Here is a 27,982-nt window from a genome sequence, read left to right as displayed (position 1 = left end):
AAAGACTCTCTGTCTCCTACAAAATCTCACTCAGTACCCCAACAGAGAGCCAGTATATACAGCCACTCCAGTCAGGGCAGCCAAAGAGGCTGGAGCCTCTTTGTGCCCCCTGGGCCACCCTGGCCCCTGCCACACGGCACTGTTTTGGGACCCTAGAGCTTGTGAAACGCAGCCTGAAACCCATTCATCTGAGCCTCCAGCTCATGGATGGATTATTTTAAAAATATCAAACTGCAGCTGTTCAAACCTTTAACCTCCTCCACTGACCCCTTTGTAAACTCCAGGTAAAGGCATAAAGGAGAACAAGAAGGTAGAATGCACAGCTGAGTGCTGGAAGCTTCACCTGATGAAAAACATGTTCCTGTCCCTCCGAAGTCCCCCACTTCCCACCCCAGAAAAACAACCCTAATTTCTTTCTTTTTTTTTAAGTTGTTAATGGACCTTTATTTTATTTATTTGTATGTGGTGCTGAGAATCGAACCCAGTGCCCTGCCCATGCTAGGCAAGTACGCTACCACTGAGCCACAACCCCCAACCCCCTAATTTCTTATACTAACATCATTACACAAATCTGAGCACTGGCAAGCCATGAGTTGAGGTGCCTGGACAGACAGTGCCCAAAGAATGCAGTGACAAGGAAGAAGGCACTGTCCTCAACTCTTTTTCATGCAGAATCAGTACCTCCCCAAATCTCCCTTCCTCTGTAGGCACCAAAGAGCCAGAACTGCCTGGGTATGGGTGACCCAAGCCTACTCCTATACATTCACATGTCGGGTCTACAGATCTAGATCCTGAACTGCTGTCAGTTCAGGTCAGAGGCTTTCTGCCTCTAACAGGCCAAGCTAGGCCTGACTGAGATGATTTGGATTTTATGGCAGGAATGGGCCCCTCCAGGTGACTGCTCTCAGAATTCCTCAGAAGGGAAAGACCTCCAAGCAGTCAGGATCTAGGTCTATAGACTCCACATGTGAATGTACAGGAGTAGGCTTGGTGCACCCACACCCAATATCCTTGACTAGAACAGCTGACAAACACCCAAACCTACCCTTCCCACTTCTCTAGGTATAAAAGCACCAACTAATACTGTGCATTCTTACCAACTCCATCTCCAGAAGACCAGGATTGCCAGATATAAAGAGCTCACACCAATCAATAAAGATGAGCAGAAAGAGGACAGGGGACAGAAACAACCAACATTTTAAATACACAGACACCCGACCCACCAATTGCACTTCTAGTGATCTATATTCTAACATTCACACGTACACAGAGATACATACTCTCAAAATGTTCATTGCTGCATTGTTTGTAACATTTAAATATTTTTTTTGGAACAACTTAAATGCCAATCTATTCGGAAACTGGTTAGAGTAAGCTACATTCATAGAATAAAAATAAATACTACAAACAGCTTCATGTCAACAAATTAGATAACTTGGATGAAATGGACAAATTCCTAGAAAACCACAAACTATCAAAACTGACTCAGAAAGAAATACAAAATTGAAAAAGACATATAAGAAATAAGGAGATTGAATTAATGATGCAAAAATTTACCCACAAAGAAAAGTCCAGGCCCAGATGGCTTCATTTGTAAATTCTATCTAATATTTTTTTGTGTGTGTTCATTTGTTTCTTTTTTTTTTTTTTACTGTTTTTTATTGAACTATTATAGCTATACATAATAGTTGGGTTCATTTTGACAGAATCACACATGCATGGAATTTGATTTACACCATTTCAGTCGTTGGTGTCCATCCCCTTTCCCTCCCTGTCTTCCTCTCCTTCTTCTTCCTCTGTTTTGCTTAACTTTCTTTCACTAATTTATTTATTTATTCATTTATTTATTTATTTTGGTGTACCGGGGATTAAACTCAGGGGCACTCAACCACTGAGCCACATCCCCAGCCCTATTTTGCATTTTATTTAGAGACAGGGTCTCACTGAGTTGCTTGCACTTCACGAAACTGCTGAGGCTGGCTTTGCACTCTTCATCCTCCAACCTCAGCCTCCCCAGCCACTGGGATTACAGGCATGCACCACCGCACCCAACCTGCTTATTTATTTTTTATTGGTATTTTATACATATACATAAAGGTAGAATTCACTGTGGTATATTTATACATGCATATAGCATGATTTTGTTAAATCCACACTGCATTCACCCCCCTTTCCTGTTCTTCCTCCCTTCCTCTCTCTCTCCTTCTTCAATGCCATCTGCCAAATATTTAAAGAAGAATTAACACTAAATCCTCATATTCAGTCTGGAGAAAGTAAAAAGACAACCCACAGAATAGGAGAAAATGTTTGCAAACCATATATCTGATAAGAGAATTATAGCTAGAATACATAAAAAACTCTGACAACTCAATAATAAAAACAAACTCCTTTTAAAAATGGGAAAAGGATCCAAATAGATATTTTCCCTTGAGAAGATATACAAATTGATAATAAGCACGTAAAAAGATACTCAATCGACATCATTAGCCATCAGGAAATACACATCCAAACCACAATGATATTCCACTAAGATAACTATTATCAAAAAGCAGAAAATAAGTGCAGGCAAGAATGTAAAGAAATTGGAACCTTCATATATTACTGATAGGAATGTAAAATGGCACAGTTGCTGTGAAAAATAATTTTGCACAAGAACACAAATATAAGGGTGTGTGTCACCTCAAAAAGCTAAACATAGAGTTGCCAGGTGACCCAGAAATTCCACTCCAATGTATATACCCAAAAGAACTGAAAACAGGGACTCAAACAAATACCTATAGCTAGAATACATAAAAAACTCCAACAACTCAATATTCATACAGAATATTGAGAATTCTGTTCATACAGAATGCTCCAGCAGCACTTTTCGTGTGTGCCAAAAGACGGAAACGACTCAGTTGTCCATCACGTGGTGAGTAGGTTACAAATGCGGTATACCTACACAATGGAATAGTATTCAGCCACAAAAGGAATAAAGTACTATACATGCTACAATAAGGATGAACTTCGAAAATAGTATACTAAGTGAAAGAAGGCAGACATAAAAGATTACATGTTATATGATCCACTTATATAGTAAATCCATATAGACAGAAAGTAGATTAGTGTTTGCTTAGGGCTGAGGGGTCAGGAGGTTGGATGGCGAGAGCTAAAAGATCCTGGGTTTCTTTCTGAAGTGGTGAAACTGTTCTAAAATTGATTGTGGTGAGGTGATGGTTGCAAAACTCCATGCATATGCCAAAACCACTAAATTGTACACTTTAAATGGGTGACTTTACGGTCTGTGAATTATATCAATAGAGCTGTTCAAGAAAGCTATGCAACCATTCAAAAACAAAGCAATCAATTTCTATTGCTTAAATAAGCCACTCTCCAAGGAACACTGAGGGAAAGTTGGGGAGAAGGAGAAAATCAGAGCACACCTCATTGAATATGATCCCACTTACATAAATACAACCTTAAAAACAAAATCTAAAGCATGGTGTAGGAAACTATTTGGAAAAAATATAACTCAAACTACCAAAAGTTATTTTATTATTATTTTATTTTATTATCAAAGATGAAAGCAGTAAAAGAAGTTAAGCTTTGTATTTGGCCTATCACACAAACACACGCACCCACCCATGTGACTTGCATAATTAAACTTTAAATAAATAAATAAGCTTTGTAAGGGATACAAAAATGTGCAAACGACATGAAAAAAACTGCTAAAGGAGAAATTATAAAATAACTAATAAGCACAAAGAAATATGCCCAACCTCCCTTGTTATTAAAGAAATTGATTGTAAATAATAAGATAACATGTTTTGTCTATCAGACTGGCCAATTTTGTCTCTAAATGAAATATTAAAATGGGCTGGGGAAAAAAATGGGGATGTTGCTCAGTGGTTTTTGGTACTGGGTTCATTCCCTGGTACCAAAAAAAAAAAAAAAAAAAAAAGAACAGGAACTGTAGATAAGTTTGTACCTGGTACAATCTTTCTTTCTTTTCTTGTTTTTGGGTTCTGGGGATAGACCCAGGGGTGCTTAACTACTGATTTACATCCCAGCCTTTTTTTATTTTTTTATTTTGAGACAAGGTCTCACTAAATTACTTAGGGCCTCGCTAAATTGCTTAAGTGGCTTTGAACTTGCAATCTCTCCTACCACAGCCTCCCAAGCCACTGAACTAGCACAATCTTTCTAAGGAGCAATTTGGTGCTCTGTGTTCTAAGTTTTAAAAATGTTCAAATCCTTTGGTCCAAAAAAAATTAACTTTGGGGAATTTGCCCTAGAGCAATATTTGAGCAACTGCACAAGAACTCAAATATAAGGGTGTGTGTCACCGCATTGTTTATAGGCAAAAAAGCAGAAATACAGTAGCCACCAGTGAAGAGAGAAACAAATAATGCATGAGAGTATGCCCAGACAAGAAAATACCAAGAGAGGAAACTTGTGTTAAATTATACTAGCACATAGATTCACAATGCATTTCTAAGTGACAAAAATACTGTTGACAACAAGATGATCCTATTTTTTCAATTAAACCCCAAAAGACGTTTGTGTATATACTGTACACGTCTGATTATAGGTATATATATCATCCCTGCAAAGAAAAATATCTTGCAGGACAGATGGCAATATGAGATGTTGGTTAAGGATGTTTCACTTTTCTGTGTGTGTGTGTGTGTGTGTGTATGCGCACGTGCATGTGATCCACGTTTTGAAGACTCGGACACCTAAGTGGAGACTCTTGACAGCCCTTTCATTGCTTCCCCACAACTTCATGATAGGGAGTATCCAGGGACCCAGTACTCAGCCTTCAGTGCCTGCAAAAACACCCTGAATTCAGGCCAATTCATTCTCATACTGATCCTTGGCTCTGTGTATTATAGACTAAAATGCCCAAATCACCCCCAAATCCAGCTCTCTCTGTTATTCACATAAGCTGGCAATCAAAAAGGTTTTCAGCTATGTTCTTCAACAATTGCCCTTCTATTGATCAGTCAGTTAACCCCAACTGATTAAGTACCTCCAAGGCATGGACAGGATACTGGAAGTACCTGTCCATGGCAAGGGCCCAACTTCCAAGATACTTGATCTTAAATTATGAGGCAACACTTTCCAGGGTAATGTATCTGATGAGCAGCCCCGTGGTTCATGGGCAGCACAAAGCACTTCTTATTGGGATGTCAAATGTAGTTCTCTGCTGCTTTATAACAATTACTTCAAACTTTAGTCGTTCAAAACAGTTTCTGAGGAAGGAATTCAAAAGCAGCTTAGTTGTACAGTTCCAGCTCTAGGCTTCTCATGTGGCTGCAGTCAAAACGACCGCAGGGGTTGTGGTCATCTGAAGGCCTAACTGCAGCTGGAGCCTCTTGTTCTCACATGGCACACTCGCGTGGATACTGGCAGGAGGTCTCAGTTCCCCATCACGTGAGTCTCTCTATCAGCTGCTTGAGCATCCTTGAAACATGGCAGCTAACTTCCCCCAGAATGAGTGTTCCAGCAGAGAGGGCCCAGAGAAAGTTAACCTGAAATCACACACCCTCACTTCCACTTATCCTATGCATTAAAAGCAAGTGTCCAGCCCAGACTCAGCAGGAGGAGAATTAGGTTCCACATCTTGAGAACTATCAATAAATGTGTGGACATATTTTAAACCAACACATCAAAGAAGGCTTCTTGTAAGACATGAGAGCCTAGGCCCCCTTAAAGAATAAAGAGAAATCACTTGATAGAGAGGGACAAAGAGAACATGGTACCCAAGCAGCAGGAATTATGTTGAAAAAGGTGAACAAATGAAGAATTGTGTGTATGTGATGAACAGCGAGCAGATCAGCCCAGCCGGACTGGCCTCTGGGTAAAATATCCTGAAGTTCAGATAAGAAAGGAGAGCTGGGGTCTGGACCTGAGAGTCTCTGACTGCAGAAGTCAGGTTAAATCTGCAAGGCAGAGCAGAGCTGCTTAGATTTAGGTGCAGTAGGAAGACAGGAGGGAGCTGAACCCTGCTGTCAAAGCCTGGGTCTGGGAAGTGGCCAGTCTGATGCTGCCCAGCTGTGTGGCATAATGCAGGTTAATCTCTCTCAATTCTCTTAATTTCCTTACTTGAAAACTGAACCAAATAATCCTTGACTTTTAGAGGCTCTTACATGGATGAAGTGATAATGCATATAGGAAGTGCCCAGCCAGTACCTGGTCCATAGAGAATGCTCAGTAAATAGCAGCTACTAAAAGTAACTATGAGAATGCTCACTATGGAAACAGCTTGGACCTGTTGGAAAGAGGGTCCGGCAGCTTCAGGATATTTTTCTTGACTTTGTGGATCTACCCAGAGCTGGTATGTTTGGATTCCTATTAAAAATGAGCATGCGTTTCCTGAATGAAGATACACCGTGGCTTTGGGGCTGGCGCAGATGGTGAGAAGGGCCGTGATTCATCCACAGATGTGAGAATGCTCTGGGGGATGATTCCTACATGGACAGTGCCCAGGAGCAGAAATCAGCCAGTGGAAGTTGGCCTTAGCTGAGTTGGCCTCACTTCTTGGTGACTCGTTGAACTTTCCAATGCGACAGTTCCAGTCTTGGCAAAGAGCGGGTCTCCTTTTCCACTCAGAAGCAGGGTGACTCAGGGCAGGCTGGAAGAGTAGTTGTAGCCTTTCAGATCCACCCTTATCCACACACCCTGAGAATACGTCACGCAGCCAAGCCACCCTGAAGGCACTCAATAAATACTCATGGAGCCGCTGTCCCAGTGGGATAGGCTGAAGTCCTGCCCAGGGCATCCTTAGGAAGGGGATCTCCCTCCTTCAGGAAGCCAGCCCCTGGATTTTTCATAGAGGAATGTAATTCGGCCTCTTCATCAATAGCAGCGTGAGCTCAGCTGTCTAATTTATTATTAGCAACCACCGTTGCCACCCAAATGAGAGCGGCGGCCAGCATTTCCCCTGGGCTCTGCTTTAATAGCCAGTCAAGTAGGCCGTGAAATAATCACAGAGCCAGCTCAGCCAAGGAAGTCACAGGCTGGGCCCTGGGGTTCGGTCAGATTCAGTCCCTGTCCTCTCCACCTCCCAATATAGAAACCGCCTGGTCCTCCCTCCTGAGGGCAAAGCCAGTCTTTGGGGAAGAGACTGTTGGAGGAGGAACTGCAGGGAGCCATTTAGGTTTGAAAAATCTCAAGAAATCTTCCCCAGTGTGCCCCCTTTCTGGCTCTGGTGCCAGTGCACTGCTTGGGTAATGAAGAAGATAAGCAATGGAAAGAATACGGATTTGTGTGAGACGATTTTCTTCTTTTTTAAAATATTTTTTTCTTGTAGATGGATATAATAACTTTATCTTATTTATTTATATTATTATGTGGAGCTGAGGATCAAATCCAGTGCCTCACACATGCTAGGCAAGTGCTCTAACACTGAGCTACAACCCCAGCCCAACAATTTTCCTTTGATATCTACTAGGGATTGGTTCCAGGAACCTCAACAGACATCAAAACCTCAAGTCCCTTAATATAAAATGCCATAGTGTTTGCACATAATCTACACACATCCTCCTATGTGCTTTATATCATCCAGACTAATACCTAATACAATGTAAATGCTATGTCAATAGTTGTTATACTACATTGTTTAGGGACTAGTGACAAGGGAGAAAAAAAGCCTATACATGTTCAGTGTAGACACAACTTTGTGTTCGAATATTTTCAGTCTGAGGTTAGTAGAATCTGTAGATGCAGAACCCACAGATATGGAGGTCCAACTGTTCAGGACAGCTATACCAGCCTGTCTACTCCTTGTGCTCTTCCTGCAAGCAGAAGCAGCCCCACCTACCCGCCTCTGCTTCAGTGGCAGCTCTACACATTGACGTGGCTTCTCCCTGCAACATACTCCCCTTTCACTCCTCCTCCTCCTCTGTGACCCTCCTTGTTGAAGAGACACCCACTGCCACCCACCTGCAGCTCACCGTGTCCCTGCAGTGAGTAACTAAATACTCTGCCCCAGCTCTAGGCTCTACTCCTCCACTACTGGAGGGTGTGTTTATGTGTGAGCAGCCTTGTTATGCCCCACTCTCAAGAGGTAGGACACACCCACAGATCACAGCAGGATGAGAGCTATCTGGGCACCCTGCATGTTGGAATGAGCCAGCATGTGCACAGCCTGGCACAGCACCCAACACACAACACACTCCATGCTCATCAGCAATCACCTCACTCATTATCCCTACCCATCCCAATCCAGAGCATACACTGAGGGACCAAAGGCACATTAACAGCAGAAACAAATTCATAGCTAGACAAGAACGAAGGAAAAGGTGTTTTCCACTCACATGGATCCCTGGAAAATAAGGTGAAGATGCAGAAAAAGAAGAAAACCAGGGTCATAGCAAGTCTCTGGTCCTCAAGGAGACGGAGGATGTATACACGTGTGTGTGTGTGTGTGTGTGTGTGTGAGTGTGAGAGAGAGAGAGAGAGAGAGAGAGAGAGAGAGAGAGAAATGTGTGTATATGCAAGACCCGGAGCATACACTCTATTAGGAACCAAATCAGACGTGCCCCCCAGCTACCTGACCATGGAGCACACCAAGTTGCTGGCTGCTGCCTCGGAGGTCCTGCTGCCCACCCTCCAGAGAAACACCAGAACAGAAGGTCCTTAAGGACACCAGGTTCTTGGTCTATAGTGTTCACTGCTGTCTCCCTCTGCCTAGAAGTGTCCAGCACATAGCAAAGGCTCAAGAAACATTTGCCAGTGAGTAACTCATTTGCCAGTGAGTAATTCTGCTGAGAAGGATGAGAATGAAGCAAGCAGTGGAAACTGAGTCTTAGGCTTGCAAATGACCAGAGCTGGCTCCTTGGGATGGCTAGAGGCAGGACTGGACAGGCCAATATGCCTACTAATAAGAGTTATCTAAGTTCTAGCCACGGACTGCACCCTCACCCAATCCTACCTAGCCCAATCCTATCTCTAGTGGGTGTCCTCAATGATTAGTTGTCTTATCAAGTCCTGTTCCAACCAAGTCCAGTTCCAACAAACTTTCCCTCCTCCACCACCACGAAATCACCTGCATGCTTCTATTTCCTTTCTTTGGCCTCCCTTCCCAGCTACTTGTGCTGCACAGAACTCCTCTACTGCTGGAGTATTTCACAGATGCCCCCTCACTATATCAGGAACCTGCAATGCCTCTCTATTACCTATCGCAGTGCTAATGCAATAGAATCACCTGGAAGGCTTGCGAAAACACAGCTTCCTGGGCCCAACCCTAGTGTTTTTGATTCCTAGCCAGAGAATTTGCATTTCTAACCAGTTCCCAGGTGACCACCCTTTGAGAAGCACTGACCTACGGACTTGTGTTTAATGCAGGTGGTGTATATGAAAGGGACTCTTAGAGCAGAAATGGAGTCAGGAGGGGAAGGGTGGAAAGATGACAGGTCTAATAGGACATCTTAAAAATCAGGCAGACATATTTATATCTCTAAGATAGGACTGGAGGGTGCAAATAACTAGATAGGCAGACAATGAAAGAGAAAAGGGATTTAAAAAGAGAGAGAGATTGCATCAGTAATTAAAAGCTTCCCAATCAAGGAAGATTTAGGACCAATCATATGGCTTCATAGTGAAGTCTACCAAACATTTAAAGAATTAATACAAATCCTCTGAAACTCTTCCAAAAAGTTGAAGAGTTGAGGAAACACTTCCTGACCCACCCTATGAGGTCAATATTACCAAAGTCATACAAAGGAACCCCAAGAAAACTACAGATTGATATCTCTTTAATGGACACAGAGGCAAAAATTCTCAACAAATCATAGGCATATTATACACCATGACCAAGTAGGATTTTACCCCAGGAATGCAAACTTGGTTCAAGATAAGAAAATCAATGTAACATTATCACATTGATAGAACAAGAAAAGGAAAGACATATGATAATCTCAATTGATGCAGAAGAAACACTTGACAAAAATCAATAACCCTTCTTGATAAAAAAAAAACTCTGAAAACTAGAAATAAAAGAGAACTTCCTCAACATGAAAAAAAAAACATTTTAAAAAATAAATAAAACCAGTCTGATGTGTTAAGGAAGTTGTCTATAGGTGGTAGGAATAGGGACATTCTCACATTTTCTCTAATTTGTCATTCTCTATCATAAGCAGCTATTACATTGGCAACAAAGAGTTAATTTTTAAAACAAAACAAAAAAAAACATAGCTAACAGCATATTCAATGGTGAAATTTCTTCCCTCGAAATTAGGAACAAGATAAAGATGCCTGCTTTCACCAACACTATTCAGTGTACTCTCATAGCCAAAGTAAAGAAATAAAAAGCAACCACGACAAAGAAAGGAGTATAATTTTTTCTGTTTTCAGATGACATGATCCTATATAGGCAGCCTTAAAACTTTTACCCAAAAAAAAATGACTTAAGCTAATAATCAGGAAAACCACCGAATACAAAAATCAATTATGTTTCTGAACACCAGCTACAAACACCAAAAAAGGAAAACAAGAAAACAATTCCATTTACAAATAGCATAAAAATGAAATAAATAAGAACAAATTTAACCAAAAGACTTATACACTGAAAATATAAAACATTATTGGAAGAAATTAAAGACAACCTAAATAAATGGAATGACATCCCATGTTCATGGATTGGAAGATTTAATATTATTAAGAGGCCAACACCAAACAAAGCAATCTACATATTTAATAAAATCCCTAAGAGAATCCTAGATGTCCTAGATGAGTTTTTGTTTTGTTTTTGTAGAAATTGAAAAGCTGACACTAAATTTGATATAGGAACTCAAGGAATCCAGAATAGCCAAAAAATTATCGAAAAGAAGGAACAAAGTTGAGGGACTCACATTTCCCAATTTCAAAACATACTACAAAGCTACAGTATCAAAATAGTGTGCTGGCGGCCTAAGAATAGACATATAAAACAAAGGCATAGAATTAAAAGTCCAGAGATAAACCCAAACACCTATGACTAACTGATTTTTTTTTTTATACTAGGTACTGAACCCAGGGACATTAAACCATTGAGAAACATCCCCAGACCTTTTTTATATATTTTATTTTGAGACAGGTTCTCCTTAAGTTGCTTAGGGACCTCACTAAGTTGCTAAGGGTGGCTTTGAACTCACGATCCTCCTGCCTCAACCACAAGCTGTTGGGATTACTGGGGTATGCCACCACACCCAGATGGTTATTGATTCTTGACAAGGATACCAAGACGCATCAATAGGAAAAGAAAAGATTTTTCAACAAATAATTAGAAAAAAAATATCCACATGCAAAAAAATGAAGCTGGCTATTTTCTCTGCTTAATTTTTAAAGTAGACTCTGTGTAGTTTTCATGTAGCAGCTGCACCATTCTGCTTTCCCACTAACAGAGTTACACAAAGTCCAGTTTCTCCACATCCTCACCAACACTTGTCATACTTTGGGTTTTTTTTTTTTTAATACTAACCATACTAACAGTACTACCTCATTGTAATTTTGATTTACTTTCCCTAATGATTAATAGTATTGAGCATTTTTTTCACGTTCTTATTCACCATTTGTATGTCTTCTTAGAGAAATGTCTATCCATGTCTTGAGCCCATTTTTAAATCACATTATTAGTTTTTCTGCTATTGAGTTCTGGGAGTTCCTTATATATTTTGGAAATTAGCCCCCATAGGATATATGATTTGCAAATATTTTCTCCCACTCCATTGAATACTTTTTTCACTCAGCAAATTGTTGTTTCTGCTGCACAGAAGCATAAGAATCCCATTTCTTTAGAATATCCCATTTCTCTAGAAAGACAGAAAACAAACTAATGTTTGCCAGGGGCTGGGGGTGGAGAGAGGAAAGGATGGAGAGTAACTGTTAATGGGGTTTTATTTGAGGATGATGAAAACAAAATATTTTGGAACTAGATAGAGGTGGTGGTTGCACAACATTTTGAATGTACTAAATGCCACTGAACTGTTTACTTTAAAGTGATTAATTTTATGTTACATAAATTTCACCTCAATTTAAAAAAAATAAATAAATCAAAAGAGTGGAGGAGTAAGACAACGTTAAATGCCCAAAAGGGACAGTCACTATTTATCTGTAACCAAGCTGCCAAGTTAGAAACGCAAGCTCAATGCAGCTGGAGTTTTCAAGATAAGCTAGAAATCCAAATTTTTATGTGAACTCTTATCAATTTTTATACATTGATAATCAATTCATTGTTAATCAACTCAATGTTAAAAATCTCTATGCAGATCAAACATAATAAGTCTATGAACCAAATCAGCCCATAAGACACAAGAATGAAGTTCTGCTCTGGTCAACAGGAAACCACTGGATATTCCTCAGTTGTAAAAATGATAGAAACAAAAATTTTAGGAAGTCCCAGATGTCCTCAGTTGGGAGGACTCCGTGTTGTGCCAGGAATTGGGCACTGAATCAGGCACTTTACAAATGCTACCCCATAAGCCTCACAAGCATCCAGAGAGGGTTAGAGTTAGAAGCCTGGAGGCTTAGAGTGGTCAAGCAACTTGCCCTCAGTGAACACACTCAGGAAATGCAGAACCAGGTTCAAGTCCAGCTTCACCTAGGTTTGCCAACTCCACATCTCACACACGTCTGATGGGCATCTCAAATTCAACAAGGCCAAAACAGAACTCCTATTAAATTAAAAACTTACTCTGCACCAACCAGCTTTCCACTTCAATGCATAGTATCTCCTCCCATCCTAAGCTCAGGACAAAGCCCTAAGAGTCCTCATGGATTGTTCCAATCCCACTCCCCATCCCCCTCCAAGTCGGCCATCAAGGTGGGTCCCAGGTCTGTTTGTGTCTCATGACCTCCAAACCTCTGTCATGTCACTGTCCCTCAATGGTCCATTCAACAATCTCCTATCAGACTTCCTGCCTCTCACCACCACCCCCACCAGTCCTCTATACAACAGCCACAGGGTCCTTTGGAAGATTAATATGATGCATCGGTCTCCAGCTTAAAGCCCTCCAATTAACCACAAGCCACCCCCTGCCATGACTCAGAGGGGTCAGGCCAGTACTGTTTGATAACAGGGTCATAAGCCCCACAAAACCCTTCCTGAGATTAGGGAACTCCTTGGCTCAACTCCCCAAATATAGTGTCCTGCCACTCCTCACACTGTCACTCATCCCTAGACTGTGACTCTCAGCTTCCTGAAGAAAAGGGATGGAACAGTCAAGGAGGGGGAAGAAAGGCAAGAAAACATCCAGTCCCCAGCCAGCAGCAGGAAAGCGTTCGGATAAGGGAGCCCAGCAGCCCCAGCGGGACAGCGTCATCCTGGGCCCCATGTCCACCAGGAGTACAAAGAGGCTGGCAGAGCCAAAACAGGGTCTGGAAACGTCCAGGGACCATCTGGCTGAGCAGGACTAGATGTGCTCACTCCCCACCCCAAGTCTCACACCAACCACATCCTAAGGCTCAGTGACAGAGTGTCATTGCCAGGTGACAGTAGGAGGGACTACGTCCCTCAACACCTCCAAGCAGCAGGACCTCTTGCAGCCTGGAGACACCCTCCTACGATGGCTACCCAAAGACCACAGAACAAAGAAGCGAGGGGCTAGGCTCCCAGGGCTGAGCTGGCCAGCTCCACAGCAGACGCCCTGTGGAAGAGTCCCTCTCTCCCTCTCATCCTGTAAACTCCCACCTGTGGCACGACCTGTAGCTGGCAATGGGTCCCCTTGTGCCCTGGCACTGGGCCAAGAAGATATCTCAGAGAAGCACACAAGTGAGCTCTGTCCAACCCCACACCAAGACCCCACCTCAAATAACAGGCCAGGGAGGAAAGACCTAGCCCCTGACTCTGTCCCTGTCCACTCCCCCACCCCCACCACACGTGCACGCACACACACACACACACACACACACACAGAGTCCCCATTGTCCGTGATCTCTGCTCCTCCTTCCCCTGAGTGACAGGAGGCTTCCATGCCCCATGGTGAGCAAACAGCCACTTGGGGCTTCCTGCCAGGTAACAGGAGGAGGGACTGTGCCCCTCAATCCCTCCAGGCAGAAAGACCTGGATGGGCATTCCTCTTGCAGCCCAGAGACACTCACCAAAATGTTCTTGAAGAAATCCATCATCTTCCTCCCCTGCCCGTCCCCTGTGAGTCAGGGGCCCTGTCTGCCTTAGCACCACTGCTGTGGCTGCTGCTCTGCTGCTGCTGCTACCACCACGGTGGCAGCAAGGGTGGCTGCTGACGTTGGACAACTTCCTTAAGATCAAACAAGGAACTGCAGGATTTGGGTGTCTGCCCAGAGCTGTTAGTCCACATTGACTCGCTTTGACCTTCAACCCCTCTTCTGCCTGGGCTGTTTTTCTGGGGAGTCCAGGACCGGTGGAGCGGCCACCCATCATACGTCATAAGAGCAAGGGGTCCCTCCCAAGGGAGGGGTGCCATGCTGGAAAGTTAGAAGAGGACACCCATCTGGGCCTGAGAAAGTCAAAGGTTAAGAAGCACTTGTCCCCTTCCATCCCTGCGAGAGGAGTTCCCAATGCCGCTGGCCTGCGCCAGGCCACAGGGAGGAATGGGGCACAGGAGGCCAGTGACGGTGCCAGTATGAAAGAATAGTGTTGGGTGTCTTGTGGGGCTCAGGGCGGACCCCGCTTGCCGGGCCTCAGAGTTCCTGTCTGTGAGCTGGGAAGTTCTATGCACAAGGAAAATAAAAACAAAGTAAAAGATCAGCAGCTGTGTCTCTGAGTTTGTGTTTTCGTTTTTAGAGTACTGGGGACTGAAGTGCCTGAATCTTTGAAGGCTTCTCCTGTGGACCATACAGAGCCTGGAACACTACTCATCAGAGATGTGAAGATACAGTTTGGAGAGGTTGCTTTAGGAGTTCTGGAGAGGGGGCAAGAGGGCTTCTGAGAAGGGGTGCAGAGGCATAGGGAACTGTTTTCTTTCAGGAATAGGCTGGATTTTTTTTAAAACTCTACTGCATGTACTACTCTGTTTTTAAAATATTTTTAATTGCACTTTAAAAAAGAAAGAGAGCAGTCCTCATGTCCTGTGGCTATCCCTTGAGAAAAATTAAAAATAAATAAGATGAATGGCCTGGGGAGACTCAGGCTGTATCCATGGCTTGGGGCCAGAGGTGTCCACGAGCTGTGCTTTTAGGAGCTAAGTGTGGGGAGCAGAGAGCCAGGCCCTCTTCTGGGTCTCGGAGTCTCTTTCCAACACTAATAAACACATCATACTTCATACCCATTGGGGGGCCCTCAGTCCTGTTCCAGCTTTAGGAGAAAAGCAATGTCCCCAGCTCAAAAGGAAGGGCATGAATTTTTAAATCCCTCTAAAAAGCAGTGTGGTAGAAATAGCTCTGGATTTAGTGTGCGGCACACAAGCTTTCCACTCATGATTCTGCTGATGGTACGCCGTGTGGACAGGCTACTTGGCCTCTGAGCCTTGGTTTTCCTATCTGTAAAATGAAGGTGTTTGGCCCACCAGGATGTGGAGCATGTACTGGGTCCACTGCAAGATGAGGCACGAATCACCCTCCACAAATGCAACCATGATGATCCCAGACCTTCCCTCCCAGCTCCACTTCCTGAGTATGAAAAGAAGCCCACCCAGAAGACCAGTCTTTCTCTGCTTTCCCTCACTCATGCCCAGCTGGCATCCGGACACCCAGCCCACTTCACCTCTCCAGCCCTGCACGACCTGTGCCTGCTCCAGAAACCCCGCCAGCATCCCGTGTGAGGAGAGAGGCCAGGAAATGTCCCCAGGGACTGGGGGAGGGCATAGCTCACTTGAGGCCAGGCCAGGTCTTTGCATGGGTCCATCCCTGGGGGCTTGGAACTGCACTGGAGGCCAGAGGAGGTGGGAAGGAAAGGGCAGAGTTCTAGACATAAACTGGGCACCTTATTCATTCAGAGGAACCACCTGTGAGAGGGAGTCCTGGCTGCAGAGAAAGTTGGCAATGTCCCTTCCAATTCCTCAAATGCTGATGCAAAAACCATCTTGGGAGAAGCAACGAGGTCAAATTTCATGGGCCTCCCTGTCCCTACTGAGCCCAGGAATCCACTACAGTGTTCCTGCATCCTCAACATCCACCCAGGCCTGCCTCTGGCTCATCTCCATTCCTGCTCAGTGCCAGGGAGCCCCACCCCAGCCTGCCAAGCCCATTCCCGCAGCCCTGGCCCCAGGAACGGTCATGCCCTAGGCTGGCAGGACATGCCATAGTTGGAACCCTTTCACAACCTCTTCACCACAGCACCCTTATGGTCCAAGCCCCTGCCTCTGGGCAGAAACGTATTAAGAGGCAGGGAGGGAGGTGGGAGACCTTTTCTTATTTATCTCCTCCGGGCCAAGCACTGGCTGGGGCTGGGGGACCCAGGGAAGACCAGCCTCCCTCCTACCCACTCCACTTTATTGAGTGGACTCCTCCCTTAGAACTTAGCTTGGAGATCACCTCCTCCGGGAAGACTTCCTGCTCTCCCTCCCCCAAGTGGCTCCCCTCCTACACATGCCCTATGGAATCCGTGCCTCTCTGTAATTTCTTGTTTGTTTCTCCCACTTGGTCCATAACCTTGGCACCTGGCGCACAGGCTCTGAATAAATACTTGACGGATGAATAACTGAATAAAGGGACTGGCTTCAGGTTAGTGACTAAGACAATCATAGGAGCAGATAATTACAACCCAATAAGAGAACAGCAGGACATGGCTCCACCACAGCCCGCACGGACGCTCAGGGGAGCAGGCAAGGGCTAGGCCACAAAGGAAGGGGAGCAGGGAGGAGTTTTCTGGAGAGAATTATTCTCCACATAATTTGCTGATAAGGCTATAGAGTTATCAGTCCAGGATCTAAGGATACATAGTACAGACCAGGCCCAGGATGCTTCCCTAATATTTCCCACTTGACCTCATGATGACCCAGTTGCAGGGGGAAGGGGTAACTAAAGCTCAGAGAAGTTAAATGGCCCGCTAAAAGTCACACAGCCTGTCAGCAGCAGAGCCAAGTACTCTAGGTGAAAGGGGAATGGGGCGGAGGGATAGAAGGGAAGAAGGAGGAAGGGTAAGGAGAAAAGGTAAATATGTTTGTGTTAAACTCAGACAGCAGGAAGGCCACTCCTGGCTGGCTGAGGTGGGCCTTGGTCCCTGCAGAGACTTGGGCAGAAGTGGAAGCATGGCCACATGCTGAGAGCCTCTCCAGGATGCAGGGATCAGAAGGATGGCCAAGCACAGAAGGAATGAGGGTCAGGAACACAAGTAGCCATTCTTAAGAAGCAAACCTGCCCCCTGGCTACAGAGGAGGAGAGGAGAGGAGACTAAGTTTAGTGCAGATTGTCCTTGTGTCAGATTAGCCTCCTGTGGCTCTGAATGAGACCCTCTTCCTTCTGTTGTGCCCTCCACCCTCAGTACCAGGGATCAAACCCGGGGCCTCCTGCATGCTAGGCAAGTGCTCTACCCCTGAGCCACACACCCAGCCCGACCCCGCTTCCTCCTAAACCCCACCATTCAGGACACCCAACAGTAATGACCGGATGACCAAATGCCCCAACTGGGGCAAGGCCACTGGATCAGCAGGGTTTCCTTTCTTGTCTGAGATTTCTCACCAGCAGCTGTACTCCAGGAAAAAGAGCCCCAGACTGAGACCAGCCATGTGACCTTAGGCCACGTTTTCTTTATTTGCAAAATTGGAGTAACGATTCCCCACCCCACGCCTGGGTGTTTCTGAAGATGAAACGAGATGACAGATGTGAATGTGCCTAACACCCGGAACAGAAGTCGGTTCAATAAATGTCTGTCGGCTCTAAATTTGTTGAATTCACAGAATTAATTTCACTGGTCAGGGTCTAACATTTATTGCGCTCTCACTATATGCGCCAGACCCTTGACTAAATATTTTATATGTGTTTTCTTATCAAATCTTATGACCCCCTGGGCAGCAAGCATGCTTACTGTGCCCACTCTACAGTTGAAGAAACTGAGGCAGAAAGTTAAATAACTAGGCAAACAAGCAACCACGCAAAGCCACAATCCACCACCGTGCAAATTCTGAACCATTCTGCTAATGGGGCGTGGGTGTGTGCAGTTCAGCTGGCTGATACAGAGGGAAAGCGCTCAGGGTCTGATCCCACCCAACCTCCCCTAAACCTTCAGAAAGCCCCACAGTCGCCATTCCCATAGCACTTGACTTGGTTTGGGTAAACATCATATTCTGTTTTATGTTAATGGCTGCAACCATCTCATCCTTCTTGTAAACCATTAACATCTGGTGGAAAGAAGGTGTGTCTATACACATACACCAGATTTCATCAAATCTAAGCAGCATCCATTGTAAGGTGCACATTCTAGGTACCACTAATCAAACAAAAAGACTGGCAATTACAAACTATGGCAAGCCATTGCTTGTGAGATGCTCCTGATTCCAGAGTAGTTAAATGAGGGGTAGGGGAAGGGGGGGGGGTCTCAGAAGCAATAAAATACAGTAGCAGATACTCAGTAATTATTTGTAGTCAGTAATTATTTTTTGGAGTAATGAAAAGAATACTAAACTTGAAATCACAAGACGCAGGTTTGTGTCTTACCAACTGGCTAAGGAAAGGGCTTCATTTATCTCTCTAAGCCTCCATTTCCTCATCTGAAAAGTGGGAGTATAATTCTTCTCTTGCAGCATGGCAATGAGAACCAGAAGACTTCAAAAATGTGATTTATAAACTGTAAGCACCATTCCAACCAAAAGTACAAAATACAAAGGGGATGAAGATACAGGTGAACTGCCTGTGGAGGGGAAGAGGACAGGAAATGGCAGGACTCTGCCCTCCACCTTGGACCTCCAGAAGACCGAGCCAAAATAAACCTCTTTTCTTGATAAAGTTACCTGGCTTCAGGTGTTTTGTTATAGTGATAAAAAACAGACTAATGCAGACACCCTCTGTGGTTACGAGGGAAGCCAGATGGGTGTTCACAGGGGGCACTCTAAGTCTGAGGCTGCCTTGGGGCAACCAGCCCCATTTTCCAGAAAACGACTAGGGCTCCAGTTTCCAAGCTGCTCAGCACTGGTTAAGGTACAGGCATCTGCACCCTGGAGCCTCTCCAAGCCTGGCTTTGTGGTGTCAGCTGGCAGAGCTCCTGGTCTTGATCTAGTGTGTAGCCTGAAACTTTCAGTCTTCCCCACACAAAGTGGGACTCAGCTTCAGGCCTGAGTCTCCCGGTGGGAGAATTGGAAAAACAACTCTGGAAATCTCATCAGGTTATTTGAGACAAACCTCGCTAGGCCCGTGGTAGGGCAAACAGGAAGGTTCGGCATTCCAGGCAAGGCAGCAGCCTAAGTGAGGGTCAGAGCAGAAAGGTGAAGAGGCGGCTAGTTTGGCTTTGGTATCACCATTGGCCACATCTGTGGCCCCGTCTTCTCTGTGTCTCTCCCTAAAGAGTGGCAAAGAGAGTCCCTGAGGCTGAAAGGGTGGAGGCAAAGGTGGTATTGACCTCCCAGAAAACCTCTGCTTCCCTCCAAACTTCCTTGCAACTGGAACATGCATAGGGTGGTGGACCATCTTATAATTGGCCCCGGTGGGTGAGCGTCTGGCTGTGTCGGAGGCATGGCGCCCTCCCTGCCTTCTCCAAGGTGGTCTCTGCTCCCAGGCAAGGTTCCTGCATAAACCTGGGTGCCTTCCAACGGGATCACCCTCTCACATTATTAGACTTCCTTCCCCTCTCCCTTCTTCCCTGCCTCCTGCCCACTTTCCTGCTGGCTCTCTGAAAATGGAAAAAGCAGCCGCGCCCTGCTGCACACTTGGCCTGGGTTTGGAGGGGGGACACAGAAGCCCTCTGAGTCCTGCCATTTCCTGTCCTCCTCCCCTCCACAGGCAGATCTGGAGAACCAGGCACTGTGGATCCTGGTAGCAATCATTCTCCTTCCCTAGTCCTGGCGTGGACTAGGGAATATACATATATTTAGTTGTAGATGGACACAATACCTTTCTTTTATTTATTTTTTTTATGTGGCGCTGAGGATCGAACCCTGTGCCTTACAAGTGCCAGGCAAGCGCTCTACCACGGAGCCACAACCTACTCTCCTTTCTTTATCTCAGAAGCTGTCCCCTGCCACAGCCCACTTTCTTCTCCTCTACCCCCTCTACAGCACCATCTTGGGGAACCAAGAACTCAGCTGCTACCTGGGAAGGGGTTCAGGGCCAGCCAGTACCTTGGCCGTGACCCATGACATAGTTCACTGGTCTCCAACATCAATTTCCATTCCACCACCAGATCCACACCCAGGGCTGCCTGGGGAAGACTGAGTCCAAGGATGCAGCCTCATACTGTGTCTAAACCAGGAGACGCTGTAATCCAGGCCACACAACCTTCCCGATGGGCTTTCCTTCTCTGTGCCTCGGTTTCCATACTCTTATGGAACATACAGTTGGCCACTTTCCCATTCCCTCCATTGGGCTGCAGCTGCCCCCCAGAAGGACATACCCCTATCACCAGCAGCAGGCCATGAGCTACCCCAGAGTTTTGCTGCCCAGCACCCTCCTGCCTCAGAGATGTTCCCAGCCATGCATGCTCCGCCTTGAGGCAAAGAAGAAAAACAGCACCCCATTTCCATGCCCACATGGGCACTGTTAACGAGTGTTAGTGATCTGGGCTCTTCCTGTTAACACCTTCCTGCACCCAGGACCTAGATTGCTGATGATTTCACTAAAGTTCATCTCTTACCGAGCACATGGTAGGAGCTCCTCAAATGTTCTCTGAGAACCAAATAAATCTATAAGCCACTAGATTTGGTTGAACAAAGGAGTGGTATTTGAAAAAGGTGATGGGAAACATGACTTTGAGGGATCATGCTTTCATTGTGCCTGAGAGGTGCCATCTGAGTCATCCCAACTCAGTCCTGGCTGTCCCTAAAAGACCCCAACATTCCCCTCACCCCAGAGGGATGGCAGGAGGAGCTCTAGTCTCCCCCCTGGCTGAGAGTTTCATTTGGGGGTTAACCTGCAGGAAGGAGGGATGTCTGCAAATTGCATGTTCCTTTCCTTCCCCATCTTCTAGTTAATGATTACCTAAATAAGTGCTTCAGTCCCCAAGCTCCAACAGCCTAATTATACATGTACAAGCGCATGGGGACTTTGACGCTAAACAGCTCTCTTCTCCATAAACCATATGTCAAATAACACAACTGCCCCACCCCCTTCCAGCTGGGTCTGATGAATGGGGTGCTGTGGTCCATGGAGACCCTAACAAGGTTTATGGTACGGACACCAGGCTACCCATCCCAGGCCCAGCTGTCCTGGGTAGGGGAGCCATTCGACTACAAAAATCATTCCCATCAATGTGGAGCCCCACAATATCCACCCCCAAACAGACACCCAAAGCACACGATGATACAACAAAGAGCTCCCCAAAACGTCTGCATTCATATCCACCCTCCTACACACACACACACACCCCAGACAATAAACACTCACCACACACACACAAGCCTAGTGCTAGTGAGGCTTATGGGCCCCAAAGGTGAGGCCCATTAACCAGCTGCACCCACCCTCCTGCTATAAACAGTCATCACCTGCTCCTTTCAGGGCGCCGCCCCGTGGTCCTCTACTCAAACACACACACAACAAAGGAGGGAGGCAGAGTAGAGAGGCACCGAGTTGGAGACCTCAGTCTTTTTTCTCATGATCCGCTTCCTTTTCTACCAAAAGAGCAGCCTGGCATGTTTTTGAAGTGGTGCTGGCGCCTGGCCCCCAAGGCCGGTGCCACCTTCTAGACCTGAGACTGAAGCTAAAAACTGGGCAAGACTGAAACAGCAGTGGAGCCTGCAAAGTAGAGAACATGGGACACGCCAGCAGAAGTCCTTATTCTGAGTGCAGAGGCTGCTGTGAACCCCATTCAGGCCGGGCCTAAGTCGGTCTCCGGCGGCTCCCGAGTAGTGAGGCTGACAGTGGACACTGGCGGAGCTCCAGCTCCTGGCAGCCTGATCCCCTGGGTCTACCAAATGGCATAGCAGGCAGCTGGTGGGCTTGTCTCCCTCCCCAGTCTCCCCCAGACATGAGCTACCATCTGGTATTGGCCACAAGAGGGCCTGGTGAGTCATGAGGAAGGTCCAGACCCACAGCTGGGGCAACCGCCTCCAAATTACCTCCCAACAAAGTGGTGGATGAGGATGGGACGGCTGATTGCAAAGCAGATCCATCCAGAGAGAGCTCTGGCCTCTTATGGTCCCAGACATGCTTCCCGGATCCATTTAGCTCCCCCAAAGGGCCAGCACTATGTCCTAGTCCCAAGGAACAGACCCATTTTCACTAAATGTGGGGTTCCTTTGGTCATACTGGTGTCCAGAAGGAAGGGTGAGCTGGTTCCCTGGGAATGGCCAGTCTGACAGGGCCACCAGGAATGTGAAATCATGACCCTATTCTCCCAGGCCTGAAGGGCAGGACCTATGACTGGAGAAGGGAGGCACACAGATGACTGGGGCTGCAGCTACCAGGCTCAGCTGGGCATGCGCCCTCAGGAGCACCATCTCCTGGAACTCTCAAGCACTGCCTGGGCTGTAAAAGGAGCCCACTGCCCGCATGGGCAGGGCAGTCAGAGGATCTTAGCTACTGGGAATAGCCTAGCCTTGAATGTGGGAGACCCTCCTGCTGGAGTGGATGGAGTCTCAGGCTTCCACCAGCTTGCTCAGCTCTGTGCAATTCTGCACAGCTGCAGTGACAGGGTCTCCTTACCTCTCTGATCAATCAATCTGGCCCCAGAGCTCCCTGAAACTGCACTTGTCAAGGTTGCCAGTGACCTCCCTGAGGCACTTTGGTCCTTGTCATCTCTCAGCACTACCCACACTTTGCAGCATTTTCTCCCAGAGCTTTCTCGACAGCTCAGCTTTCCTGGTTTTCCTTCAGCCCTCCTTGCAGCCTCCTTCATGCGACCTCTAAAGGGTAGAAATCCCCATGCCCAGCCTGGGCCCTCCTCTTGTCTCTCTCTGCTGACCTCCCAAGCTGCCCATCCATTCCCACGGATTTAATGCCATCTCTGTGCTAATTCCCCACATGGATAACTTCAACGGTGACCTCTTCTTGGATCTCCAAAATAGCATCTCCAAATGCCTACCTGATGCTTCCACTTGGCCGGCGCATGCGTATCTCAAACTTAGCAGGTCCTCCCTGACCTGCCCCGCCCTAGGATTCTCTCTCTCTCAGAAAAATGGGCCTGAAACCCACCCACTGTTCAAGCCCTGTTCCAGAATGACTAAACATCTGGATTCCTCCTTCTCCTAATGATGCATCAGCCCACTCTACCGTCTTGACTTCGCCAGCTTACTCTCAATCCATCCATTCCTCGCCACCTCCACACTGTCCACATCCAGGTCCCCATCCCCTCCACCTTCTGCCCAGTCTCCAGCAACAGCCTCCTACAGGGTCTCCCTCCTCCCACATCTGCTGATTTATAATCTCTTCACGTGCCCGCCAGATGCAAATCACATCGCTCTGTTGATTAAAATCTAAACTGCCCTCCCAAGCCGCACAAGGCCAGTGTGTCCGGGCCCCGCATCCTGCATTTGTCCACATCACCACAGCCACACAGCCCTCCTTTCTGCCATCAAGGTGCAGGTTCCTTTCTGCCCTGAGGCCTGTGCACTTTCCCAGGTCCAGACATACTCCCTGCTCTTCCCACAGCCCTTCCTTTCCACCCTTCAAGGACACAGTTTAGTCTCCCCTCTTCTGGGGGGGTCTTCCCTGGCCCCCCAATATTCTCAAATAGTACCCTTAAAGCCACGAGCACCGAAACGCCCTGTTTGTGTCTCTCCTTCAAAGCACCTGTCAGAAGCTGCTGTCCGATTCGATTTCGTCTGTCTCCCTCACCGGAAAGTAAGCTCCACCAAGGCAGAAACGATGTCTACCCTGTGCTCTGCTGTAGCCCCAGGCCCTCAGCAGAACCTAAAGTATGGTGGACATTTTGCAAGTCCTTCAAAGTGAGTGAAGAGGGAATCTTAGCATGCTGAGGCATGAGGGGCTGTGGGCAGGACAGCAGCCAACACAAGCTCCCACCAGAGTGTAAGGAAGGCTTCCGGGGGAGGTGGCTCCAAGCAGTGCCTTTGAGTGAGATCAGAGAGGAGGGAGGCTATGGGGTGTGGGGATGGGGTTGGGGAGAGAACCCATGCTATAGAAGAGGGGTATGCAGGGAAAACAATCAACACACATGTTATCAAATGAACCCCTCCCAAGAATGTCCTTTCCAGGACACCATCCCCTTCAAGTACTTCAGGACAACCCCCAAGCAGCCATTTGTGTCCCTCCAGTTAAGAGGAGGCTGGCCTACTTTCCCACCCCATACAGGTGAAGTGGAGCTGCCACCTCCCCTTCTTCTCCACTGGCTGCTAGGACCCCTGCTCATCCTCAAGAGGCAATGAGACTGCCTGAGAACAGCCGCGTGCCACTTGGTATCCTGCAGGCGGTCTTCAGGATTCAAGCAACTTAGCAGGTTTCCATTTCACAGGACCAAGGCCAGCCTATGAGGCACCTTTGTGTGAATGGAAACGAACACTTCTCTCATGGGTCAATTAGAAAAAGTGCCCCTTCCTCTAGACAGAGGCTGCCCTACAGGGGACACACCGTAGCTGGACTGCATCTCTCACTCTTTGTCTGTGCTAGGTGCCCCATTCATGCCCTTCTCGGGGTGGGCTCCACACAGCCATCTGCAGTCCAAGGCAGACCAGAGTTTGGTAAGCCACCCCTGGACGACCCTGTCTTAGAAGCTCCATTCAGTTTAGAGTCCAGGCCAGCCCCAGGGAATCTGCTCAGAGTGATTAGGGTGACAGTCCCCATGGGGCCGAGGCTGTGACTGGCCCACCCCCACACCGTCCCTCATAACAGCTGATGGCCAGTTCCCAGAAGAGACCATCTGGGACTTGAGGCAGAGTCCCCAAGCGCATGGAGAGAGAATTAGAGATTATCGGTGGGCTGGAAGGCCTGCCGGAGTGTTTGCTAGGCAGTGATATTGAATTTTAAACATGTGTGCCTGTTTACTCTCCCTGCCGGAGCCTCCCCGTAGCCAGGCAACGCTATCTGACCTGGGGGACAAGCAGGGGGACTTTCCATGCCAGGCAGGTCACCTGGGGAGGGTTATCTAAGTACAGCTAGTCTGAGCAGAATGAAGCGTTTCCCTCCCCTCCCAACACTCCCCACCCTCAACCTCAATGACCCTAGACCAGATTCTGGCAAGAAGCAGCAGAGGGAGGTCCTGGTCCTTGAAACAGAAGTGGTGGCATTATTAGAACATGATAGAAGCAGATCACTGGGATTAGGTGTCATCATTGACACCTAATTCACTGTTTTCCTGCCAGCCAAATGGAGAGCCAGCAGGCTGAAATTGAAGCAAGAAGGATTCAGATTAGATTGGAGGAAGACAACAATGCATGATTTGAGGCAGGCGATGGCACCTTCTTTGAAGAAAGGATTGCACAAGTTTGAATTGGGGCTGGCAAATGAAGCTCACATGTCTTTTTTTTTTTTTACCCCTTACTACTTTTTCCACCTGGATGGGGATCTGCAAGTGGCTGACTGAAGGTTACAAAAACAACCTCAGGTCTCAACTCTAAACTGTGTAGCCATGGAAAAACTAAGGGACATTTAACATGCCTCAAACCTGATGGCTGTGAGATCAGGATGTGGACACCCTGATCATATAATTAGTCACACGCTCACAAAGCAACGAAATCAGGTAGAAGGAGAAACAGTCTCAGGACCATGGAATCCCATAGAAGAAAGATCTATTATGCACTGAGCACTCTGGATAAAGATCCCCCATTTTACAGATGAGGATCCAGGCCAGAACAAGGCCCAGCCTCTCGCACTGAACCACAAAGGTGACCTGACCTTGGATTAGGCTGAATAATGATCCACCTGCCTGCCTCTCCCCCAAGATGCCCTTGTGAACAAAAGAAGTTACACAGCAACCAGGACTGAGGTTGCAGATAGAATTAAGGTTGTCAATCAGCTGGCCCTGAGATGGGAGAAGTAACGAGGTAATCCAGGTGGGCCTGGATAAGTAGGAGGAAGAGGCAGCAGAGAGAATCAGAGAATGAGGAGGATTTGGCTCCGTGTTGCTGGTTTTGAAGACAGAGGAATGGGGCAAGGAGCCAAGGAATACAGGTGGCTGTATTCTAGAAGCTGAAAAAGGCAAGGGAATCAATTCTCTGAGAGCCCCTAGCGGGAACACAGCCTTGCTGATACCTTGATTTTAGCCTAATAAGATGCACTTCAGGCTGACCTCCAGAAATGTATGGTGATAAATTTGTGTTGTCTTAAGCCCCTAAGCTTACGGTCATTTGTTACAGCAGCCATAAGAAGCTAAAAGACACCTGATAGGTACAAGTCCAATCTGGCTTTGTGGGGAGGGAGGACCTATGACACTTCAGCATTGTATCTCTTAACTGATAACCTTTCCATCCTCCTCAAACCTGAACACTCAGCCAGATGCTGTGTGAACACATGTAATCCCAGTAACTCAGGGTGAGGCAGGAGCACCACAAGTTCAAGTCCAGCCTCGGCAACTTGACAAGATCTTATCTTAAAACACAATGGAAGGGCTGGGGTGTAGCTCAGTGATACAGCACCCCCAGATTCAAGCCTCAATACTTAAAAAAAAAAAAAACTGAAATGCTCTATGACATGTCTGGGGTGAACTTTATTTTGAGAACTGACTTGGAGCGCTGAGCTGCTAACAAGGTGCTCCTCAAGAAACAACTCCTGACCTCCAATGAGCCCAGAATTCATGCACCAGGATCCCAAATAGGTGACAGAAGACCACGCCAGGCCAATAGGACTTGAAACTTGCTCACAGGAGGTAGAGCTGTCCACAGCAAGTCAGGCTGGGCTGGAAGCCTAGAGGCCTGGCTTCTGCCTCCTACTCAGCCACCAGCATTAGCCTCAGGTGCCTCTAGATGCCTGACTCAGCCTGGCTCTTTTGCAACAAGGTTCCTAATCCTGGCCCAGCCCCCAACTCTTACTGGACCCTCCCCAGGCACTGCAAACCCACTTCCTGCTCCCGAGAACTAATTCAGCTCTTGATCTATTTTCTACTCTGTTCTTCTTGTGTTTGAGGGACTTACTCTAAGTCTGGAAGTTCCCCCTGCAGACTCCAGAAACAATCCTCTCTTGGAGAAATGACAAGAAAGGCATCACCTAAGGACTTCCTGACTTGTTGAGCTCATTCAAGCCTCCCTTGCCTCAACACCCAAGAAGAGACCACTTAGTAGAGGCCACATGCCATCCTGAGTCACTTTCAGAGAGTGGTTTCTGGGTCCTTGCTGCCTCCCATCCATTATACCCTCAAAGCATCAAGATCATATCTTCAAGACCAGAAGTCATCAAGCAGGAGGCCTGGCATCCATCACCCACAGCTGCTGCCTCCTGTCTCCCAAGGCCCAGCTCTGCTGACCACCCAAGGGACATTCCAAATAGGAACTCAAGTTCAGTCCTGAGCCCCACATGAACATCCACAGTGGGATGAGGCCAGTGGTCCAGGAGAGGATCTAACCTCATTCCCAGAATCATCCTGGTCCTCGGGGTATCTCTGTGGGGAGATGACATTCTGGTCACCTGGGAGGCCAGACCACCCACCAAGACCAGCCTCTGGGAAGAAAGAGCTCCAAAAACAGCAGCTGGTCATCTAGCAAAGGGCTGGATGGAGCACATTCTCCCAAATGGTATTGAGGTGCATTTTTTTTTAAACTTCATGTTGTGAAAACAAAGCCTATTGAAGGATAAATGCAGCCCAGGTCCATCGCCTCATGACCCTTGATGACATGAACCTGGCTTCTCCACCTCTCCTCTCTCATTCCCTCCCTCTTCACCTTCTCCATCGCCCCTGGCCTCTCTGCTCCCTGCTTCTACCTTCTTTCCCTCCTTGCCTCTGCTTCCCCCTGCCCTTTTCCTTTCTCCCAAAATTCCTCCTCTACAGCAGAAGGATCCACCCCCCTTCTTCTGGCTTCCCATGTAGAGCCAGTCAGCCATCATATTAACATCTGACATTTCAGAAACTTCT

The 27,982-nt window shown here is 46.8% G+C and overlaps 1 protein-coding gene across 10 annotated transcripts in view; it reads right to left on the bottom strand.

Moving 5' to 3' along the window:
- The window catches only part of Rap1gap2 (RAP1 GTPase activating protein 2), a 208,584-nt gene that overhangs the window by 59,354 nt on the left and 121,248 nt on the right, over positions 1 to 27,982 (bottom strand). The window lies entirely within an intron of this gene.

This window comes from Marmota monax, unplaced genomic scaffold (assembly GCF_021218885.2).
Source record: "Marmota monax isolate L192 unplaced genomic scaffold, Marmota_monax_Labrador192_F-V1.1 WCK01_AAM20220418_F8-fsc00138, whole genome shotgun sequence".
Taxonomy (NCBI): domain Eukaryota; kingdom Metazoa; phylum Chordata; class Mammalia; order Rodentia; family Sciuridae; genus Marmota; species Marmota monax.
This window is presented reverse-complemented; position numbering and strand designations above follow the sequence as displayed.